Source organism: Jaculus jaculus, chromosome X, assembly GCF_020740685.1.
Source record: "Jaculus jaculus isolate mJacJac1 chromosome X, mJacJac1.mat.Y.cur, whole genome shotgun sequence".
Taxonomy (NCBI): Eukaryota; Metazoa; Chordata; class Mammalia; order Rodentia; family Dipodidae; genus Jaculus; species Jaculus jaculus.
Window position 1 is genome coordinate 132,926,041 of NC_059125.1, and position 8,516 is coordinate 132,934,556.

Consider the following 8,516-nt stretch of genomic DNA (forward strand, 5'->3'; position numbering starts at 1 on the left):
AGCTATAAATTTCCCTCTTAGGACTGCCTTCATTATGTCCCAAAGGTTTGGTATGTTGCGTTCTCATTATAACATGACTCTATGAATTTTTTGATACCCTTCTTCATTTCATCATTGACCCCTTTATCATTTAGTAATGTATTGTTTCATTTCCATGATTTTATGTATGCTCCATAGCTTTTCTTGCTATTGATTTGTAGTTTGTTCCCTTGTGACCAGATAGAATGCAAGAAATTATTTCAGTTTTCCTGCATATATTATGATTTGCTTTGCAACCTAATATATGGTCTATTTTAGAGAATATTCCATGTGCTGCTGAAAAGAATGTGTATTCTGTAGCATTTGGATGAAATGTCCTGTAGATATGTTATGGCTAACCTTCTTTATATGGATTGAATATCCAAGTAGGGTGAGCCTTGTTATCAGACACAGGAATGTAAGAAGAGACCAGATTGATTGCTGGACACAAGAGTCTGACCCAAGAGGGAAGAACATGAGTGATTCTTGGACTCAAGGGTTGAGTAAGGAGCCAGAACTGATTGGTTTTGAACAAAGGAGACTCACCCAGAGAGGCTAAGTTGAGGCAGAAGCACAAAGTGGCCGATGGGGAGTGTCACTGGCATCCATCTTGGATGAGAGAGAATCAGATATGAGTTCCAGTGTTGCCAGTACTCACAGAATGGCCTTCTACCTGTTCACTCTTTCTTTTCTTCCACTGACAACCTGCCTGTAAAAAGCTACCTTACTCCTGTTCGTCCTTCATATCCACAGTGTAGCAAAACATGCTATGCTGGTGCTCACGACTAATGGGAGATAAACAGACCCAGAGGCATCACAGACCAGATGTATCTAAGAGTTACAAGAGATAGAAGCAAAAACAGGGGCTAGAGATTGCTAAGTGATTAAGGCCCTTGCCTGCAAAACCAAAGGACCTCAGTTCGATTCCCCAGGACACATGTAAGCCAGATGCACAAGGTGGCACATGCGTCTCTCTCTTTCTCCCAGTGTCTTTCTCTCAAGCAAATAAATAATAACAAAATATTTAGGAGAAAAGAAAACAAGCAAATACAGGGGTGCAGTTGCAGGAAGACAATGGTAGAAAGCCTACAGTTTAGGTGTGGAGGACACAAATAAAGGCAGGGGAGAAGTTTGGATGAGAGTACTAAGATCCTTGACAAGGGACTGAATAGACACTATATTACACAGAGGTCTTATCATCTCCTTTTCCCTTGTAAATTCCAAATGAAATCACTCCAAATCCTGCCAGTATCTTATTTCAGCCACTTACGTATTGCAAGGAGAAGCGTGGCCCATTCACTCCTGTGAAGAGTGCCTCATGGAGAGTCACATGGTTCATCCTGGTACATATGATCAGCCTGGAGAAAATCTTGTCTTAACTCATATACTGATGACATTTCCCTTTTAAAGAAGAAGTCAAGGGCTACAGGGATGGTTCACTGGTTAAGGTGTGTCATGCGAAGCCCAAGGCCCTAGGCTCAATTCCCCAGTACCCACGTAAACCAACCTCAAGGTGGCAAGTGCATCTGAGTTCATTACCAGTGTTTGGAGGCCCTGTCATGCCCATTCTCTGTATTTGCCTTTCTCTCTCTCTCTCTGTGTCCTTCTCTTCCTCCCTCTATTAAATAAATAACTAATTTTAAAAGAAGAAAGAGTCAGGTATAGAGGCTATACCTCTGATTTTGACACTCTTGGTACACTGCAGTGGCTTAAAAGAAAAGCTTCAGTGCTCAGCAATCTAAATTTATAGCCCTCACTAAGTCATTAGAATTATTTAAGGAAACGTGTAAATATTTACAAATCTCTAAATATGTCTTTCTAATCCTACATGTCCATATAGCATAATGGAAGGGAAAGGCCCCTTAAGTACAACTCTAAGTAATAATGTGATCTAAAATATAATTGTGCCTTGCTCCAGTAAGGATGGCATTCACTAAAAAAAATCAAACGACAACAAATGTTGGCAAGGATGTAGAGAAAGAGGAGGCCTCATTCACTGTTGATTGGAATGTAAACTTGTACACCCACTATGGAGATCAATGTGGAGACTCCTGAAAAGGGTGAATATAGAGCTGCCAAGAAACCCAGTTATTCCCTTACTGAGCATTCACCCTAGATGCTCCATGCTGCACTACAGAGATATTTGCTCAATCATGTTTATAGCTGCTCAGTTCATTATAGCTAAGAATTGGAATCAACCCAGATGCCCATCATTGGATGAATGAATAATGAAGTTGTGGTACATTTAACGATGGAACTCTATTCAGATTAATAAAAAAAAAAGACATAATGATGGAACTCTACTCAGATTAATAAAAAAAAAAAAAGACACAATGAAATTTGTAGAAAAATGGATGGACTTGGAACAGATCCAACTCAGCAAATTCAGACATTCACAGAAAGACCAATGCCACATGGCCTCCCTCATCTGTGGTTCCTAACCAGGATCAGCTTGAGTGGCTGACATACCTGATAGGCCATTCAAGGTCCAGACAATAGGGGTTGAAGGATATGGGGGGAGGGATCAGGGGTGGGGAAAAACACAAAATGAAGCCCCAAACAAACTGGGAAAATAAAATCCTTTACCCTTGAAGATAGACTAAAGTTTGAATCCTCTCAAAGACCAAGGGGGGGAGGGGGGAGCACCTGAAAAGAAGGGCTCTGACCTGTAACTGCCAGTGCCAGAAAGTGGTGGCTACCCACAATGAGATATTGATCAGAGAGACCTACAAGGTCTATAATACAAGACAGGCTGCTGTTCAAACACTTGATTGTGGCCTGAGGCTAAAAGGTAAGGCACTATTGCTTGAAGACACCATATGTTGCCAGCACAGAACACAGAAGGTAGCAAGACCCGAGGAGATAACCCACCAGTCGCCCCTCAGTCAAGGCAGAGGTGAAACCACGGAGGAAATGGGGAGATGAGCAAGCATGTCGCTTCAGGAGTCCTGGCACTCAGGAGACCAGGTAGGAGGATCGCCCTTGGTGAGTTTGAGGCCACATTGAGTTTACATAGTGAATTCCAGCTCAGCCTTGGCTAGAGCGAGACCATACCTTGAAAAACCAAACCAAACCAAAACAAAACAAAACAAAAACAAAAATAAAAAAAAGAAAAAGAACGCAGCTTCCATGGAGAGCCTGACAATGAGCACCAGGGTGAAGGAGACAGACGCTGAGGATACTGCACACCTACCAAAGCAGAGATCCAGAGGCTCCTAAGAGCTCATCACTGAAGAAGATTTAAAACTCACCCCCCAGGGCTCAGGGAATTTTGCAGAAGAGGGGGCTAAAACATTGTAAGAGCCACTGATTGGGGAATCATGCACAGACTCGTTGCCTCCGCCTAAACAACTCCCTGCTGCTCCCACAATGCATAATCCACAAACCCACAGGGAATACTTGCAATCCCACTGAGAATGCTCAGGCATAAAAGAGTGCTTGGGCAGGTACATTCACCCTCAAGGGGAACACAAACCACAAGAATTAGAAGATCCCTTCCAAATAAAATACCAGACTTAATTAAGAAATAGTGAAAGACTCAGAGAGACCAAAGAAAAATCCTTCGCAGGAAAATACTCTGGCTGAGTGACATGCTCCCACCATTGTCAGCCTGGCTGGGAAGAACAAGAGACATATGTGCCTGTTCAGGCCAGATCACAGGGAAAAAATTTAGTTGGTCCAGGTGGTTTACCTTTATATGGTTTACCTTTATATACTTCTAATTAGGCTCACCTATTTATCAGACCCTGGCTTTTTAAGGAATTCCTTATTGGTTGGTGGATTCAGGTATCTGCACAAGGACCCAACTCAGATTGCTTAGTAGACTCAGGGGACTGACCCTAGAGGGGAACCTGATTGGTTCATGGAGTCAGAGAGCTGACCCAGAGAGGGCGACCTGAGGAAGAAGCAGGAAGTTCCTGCTGGGGACTGTGGTTGGCAGCCATCTTGGAGAATCTGAGCTGAGAGAGAAATAGGAAATTCCTGCTGGGGAGTGTTCCTTGCATGAGATAGGATCAGACATGATTCCAGATTTGCCAGGACTGGAAGAATGGCAGCTCACTGTTCCCTCTTTGGGCTTCTGCAAAGTGCTATGGTACTCCTGTTTCTTCTCCATAACCACAATGCAACTAACATTCTGCTGCTCACTCATAAGGGAGATGAACCTTCGCAGAAATGCCAAAGTGTAGAGGTAACAGTCACGTGAAGAAGAAGCAAAAATCTAGGTTCAGATGCAGGGGGAGAATGACAGAAAGCCTAATATTAAGTGTAGGACAGAAGAGATAGCCTACCGTTTAAGGCAATTGCCTGTAAAACCTAAGGATTTCTGTTGGATTCCCCAGAACCCACAGAAAACCAGATGCACAAGGTGGCTCATGCACCTTTCGTTCACTTGCAGTGCCTAAAGCCCGTAGCTTACCCATTTTCTCTATATACCTGCCTTTTGCTCCCCAGGACCCACTTAAGGCAGATGCACAAGCTAGCGCATGTGTCTGGAGTTTGTTTTCAACTGCTGGAGGCCCTGGTGCTTCCATACACACACACACACTCTCTCTCTCTCTCTCTCTCTCTCTCTCTCTCTCTCTCTCTCTCTCTCCCTCTGTGTCTCTGTCTCTCTCTCCCTCTGTGTCTCTGTCTCTCTCTCTGTCTCTCTGTCTCTCTGTCTCTCTCTCTCTCTCTCTCTCTACCTGCCTATCTCAAATAAATAAAAACAAATTGTGAGACCAAATGTAACCATTTTTAAAAAAGGCCCAGGCCTGACTTAGATAGAGAACTAGCCGGTCAATGTGCTGACCTTTTGCTTCTGTAAACTTTGCTTGCTTAATTGCTGCTTTTCCCCCTAACGTTTCTGAGGAATCTCCACTTCAAGGACATTGCAGAAACACTCCACTGCTGGGGTGGGGGGGGAGCCCTCCGACCACCTGCTTAGATAAGAAACTGAGGAATCTCCACTTAAAAGACAAAGGAGATGACTTCATCTGCCTGGAGTGCCCCTAGCTCCTGCCCCCAACTTTACCCGCTGAAACCCCAAGCCAATCAGAACTGTTTAAATCAACCAATCATGTATCTATCCCCTACTTCTTTGTTCGAATTCCTATATGAACCCCTTCCCCTAAAAGAAAGGGGTTCTTTCCCTCACTACCACTATGCCAGACTGTTGGAGGGAGCCCAGGCCTAGGATTGCAATAAAGAAACCTGTTGCTTTTGCATTCGAGTGTCTCGGCTTCTGTGGCGGTTCTCTGGGTGACTCCTGGGTGACCGGGGGACTTGGCTCCTGGTCAGGTGTCTTGGCACAACAAAATAATTCATTCATTAAAAAAAATTAAGTGTGGAGAAAGCAAACAAAGGCAGGGGAGAAGGGTGGAGAACAGTAATAGGATCCTTGAGAAACATCTGAACAGACTCTTGTGGAAGAAACCGCTAAGGGAAGGAAAGCACTGGAGGAGCCCATGGGAACGGCCACATCACATGGAAGCCTTATCATAGACATTCCCCATGGCAACACCAATTGAAATCACTGAAAAATCCAGAAAAATTCTTTTTTTTATATACATATTTAGTCCTTTATTTCTTGCTTCTGGAAGTCATGAAACACTTATTAACACCTCACGTTTGAAGTTCAGGAATTTAGTTTACTATGGGAAAGAGGGTCTTTGACACCAGCATCACAGTATAGAAACAAGACCAAACAGTGTGTGTGGAAATACAGACAAGGCTTTCATTGGTGCTCGGACGCCCAAGCAGGTGTCAACCCTGACCAAAGCAGAGGCCAGGCTGCTCTCTGAACAAACTGGACTGCGAGGATGGGTAACTGGCGGTCAGCATCCTGCCTGGAGAATTTCGGAGGCTGAGGCTGCTGCAACTGCTGAACGAACAAAGCGCATGCTTACACGTCACGGGTAAGAGGTGAAAAGTCGGGGAGGTTATTTGCCTCCTGTCCTCTGATGCAGGTCTGTCCTGTCCTCTTGTAGTGTCCCTAGTGCCCTCGTGCAGTGTCCCTTCCTCCTCCCCACCAAAGTGGATGTGTGCTATCTCTCACATCTCAACCAGGCAACGAGTTTCATTTTTCTTTTAACATTTTATTTATCTATTTATGTTTATTTATTCATTTATGAGAGACAGGACCTTTTGCCATTGCAAATGAACTCCAGATTCATGCACCATCTTGTACCCCTGGCTTTACCTGAGTACTGGGGAATTCAACCTAGGCCGTCAGGCTTTGCAAGCAGGCACCTTTTTAACCTCTGAGCCATACTACCAGCCCTGGTTTTGTTTTGTTGTTTGTTTTTTTTTTTCAGAAAAATTCTTAATCCAGCCATTTACCTATCAGAGGAAGAAGAGGGGCCTATTAATTCCGGAAGAGATCCTTTATAAAGAAGGAGTCAGGGTGGATAAATGGCTTAGCAGTTAAGGCGATTAACTGCAAAGCCAAAGGACCGAGGTTCTATCCCTCAGAACCTACCTCAGGCAGATGTACAAGGGGAGGCATGTGTCTGGAGTTCGTTTGCAGCAGCTACAAGCCCTGGTGCACCATTCTCTCTATCTCCCCACAGAGATTCCCAAAAAATCTCACTGTCAGTATATTCAAACTTCCCCTAGGGTAGCTAGCTAGACTCCTCCCCTTCAGTCTGTATTCCTTCCTCCTTTCTCCGCGGTACTATACCTGATGCCTAGGACTTTGTGTTATTCCTTTTTAAATAGATATTTACATATGAGGCATGTGGGATGTGGCTTGGCAAGATCCATAGCCACTAGAAGGGGGTGCCCACCTGGATTTTTGTGAGTGCCTGAGGCATAAAGGCCTGGAAAGCACTGAAGTGTCTTTTACTATCTTCTCAACCCCTTTCCTATTGCTTTCCCCGAGTACTTTCTTCTAGCTCACAATCTCCCTTGTGCTATATCTCCTCAGGTGGGGTGGATCACGAAGAATGAAATTCACATGCAATAGCACAAAGAATGCCTACATATTTACCTCCCAACTACAGAAATGAACTTCAAACAAAAGACTCACTTTGAGCCTCAAGAGAGCACCATTCAATATGGGGACTTTGCAACTTCTATGTCTGTCTGAGGGTAATGCAGAGAGCAGATATTATCACAATCTATTTTGTCCCACAATCTTTCTGTGGTCCATTCTGCTAGCTTGCTTCACCTCCACTCCCCTTTATTAATCCAGGAGCATCCCTGGAGCTTTTATAATCACTGTCAGGCCATAGCATGACTTTGGTGAGCTAAGCATCCCAGAGAGTAAGTGTTCAACAACTTCTATATCCTTTCCATGGTAACACTAACACTTCTTTGTTCTCAGTCCCCAGTTTTCCACTTTATTCAGTTCAGAAGAGGCACAGGCTCAAGCTAGCAGTGGTACACGAAGTGGGATGTGTGAGACCCTACTTCTTGACCCAGCCATCATTGCACCTTCCTGTACACATGGGTCCCACAGAGTCTGTCAAATGTGGGGTGAGGCATGAGTTCAGAGACAGTGTAAACCTCCCTTTACTCAATGGAGCTTAGCTGCTATTTGAATTGCCTACTTGCTGTGTTGGGAACTCCTCCTGTGTCTACTATGCAGAAGCACTCAGTGAAGCCTGATTTTATTGCTGTCCCTGATAATGTGGCTCCATATAGGTGAGAAAATTCTCTCCCACCCTCACTCTTGGAAGATGTCAAGGTGTGATGGTGTGATGCTCACTCTTTCCCACCAGATGAAATCTCCCAGAGACCTCCTTGAGTGCAGTCACCTCATGGGGGGGGAGGGTACTTCCTACCCACAGTGGACATCACAAGTACTCTAAGCAAGGTCACTCATCACTCCAAACCCCCTTCACTCTGAAATATAAACAAACACTCCCTTAAGTGTGAGTGGCTAGAGATCACATGTCTGTGGATCTTGACTGGCACCTAGATGGGTCAGGAGGACCAAGCTATATAGAAAAAATATGCACAGCAAGTTAAAGAAGTAAAACGCAACTTCTCATTTAATGGATTCATTCAATCGGGGCAATATTTGTTGATCCACACCATTTTCTTCGATTTCTCATCGTCCCCAGGGAACAAAGGCATTGAGGGCAGGTCGTGTTTTGGTAAAGACCAACACAAGTCTGTTCCTGCCTTTGACAGTGTCCATAGCCACTCTCCCATGTACACATCATTCTAGTGTCTGCCCAGTTGTCTGCCAAGTAAAACACTTAGCAAGGGTTGGAAGCCCAGGATGGCTCTCAGTTATTCATCTACCTTCTTTTTGAGGCTTGGGGTGGGCACTCAAGACAGACCTCATCTTGCCACAGTTTACTGCTAGGTCCTAACTCTTCCCTGGTATCTGTAGAACTTCCATTTCTTCCTGCATATCTTAACCAAGCAACCGGGTGCATTGTCTCTGGCATGTCTTCCCTTCCCCAGAGTGAGGGATGGACTTAAGGCAACAAAGGTGGATAATGGAGGGTACCTGAAGCTCAAGAGAAGGTATTGCTTTTCTCAAGATACAGACAAGTGCAGCCAGA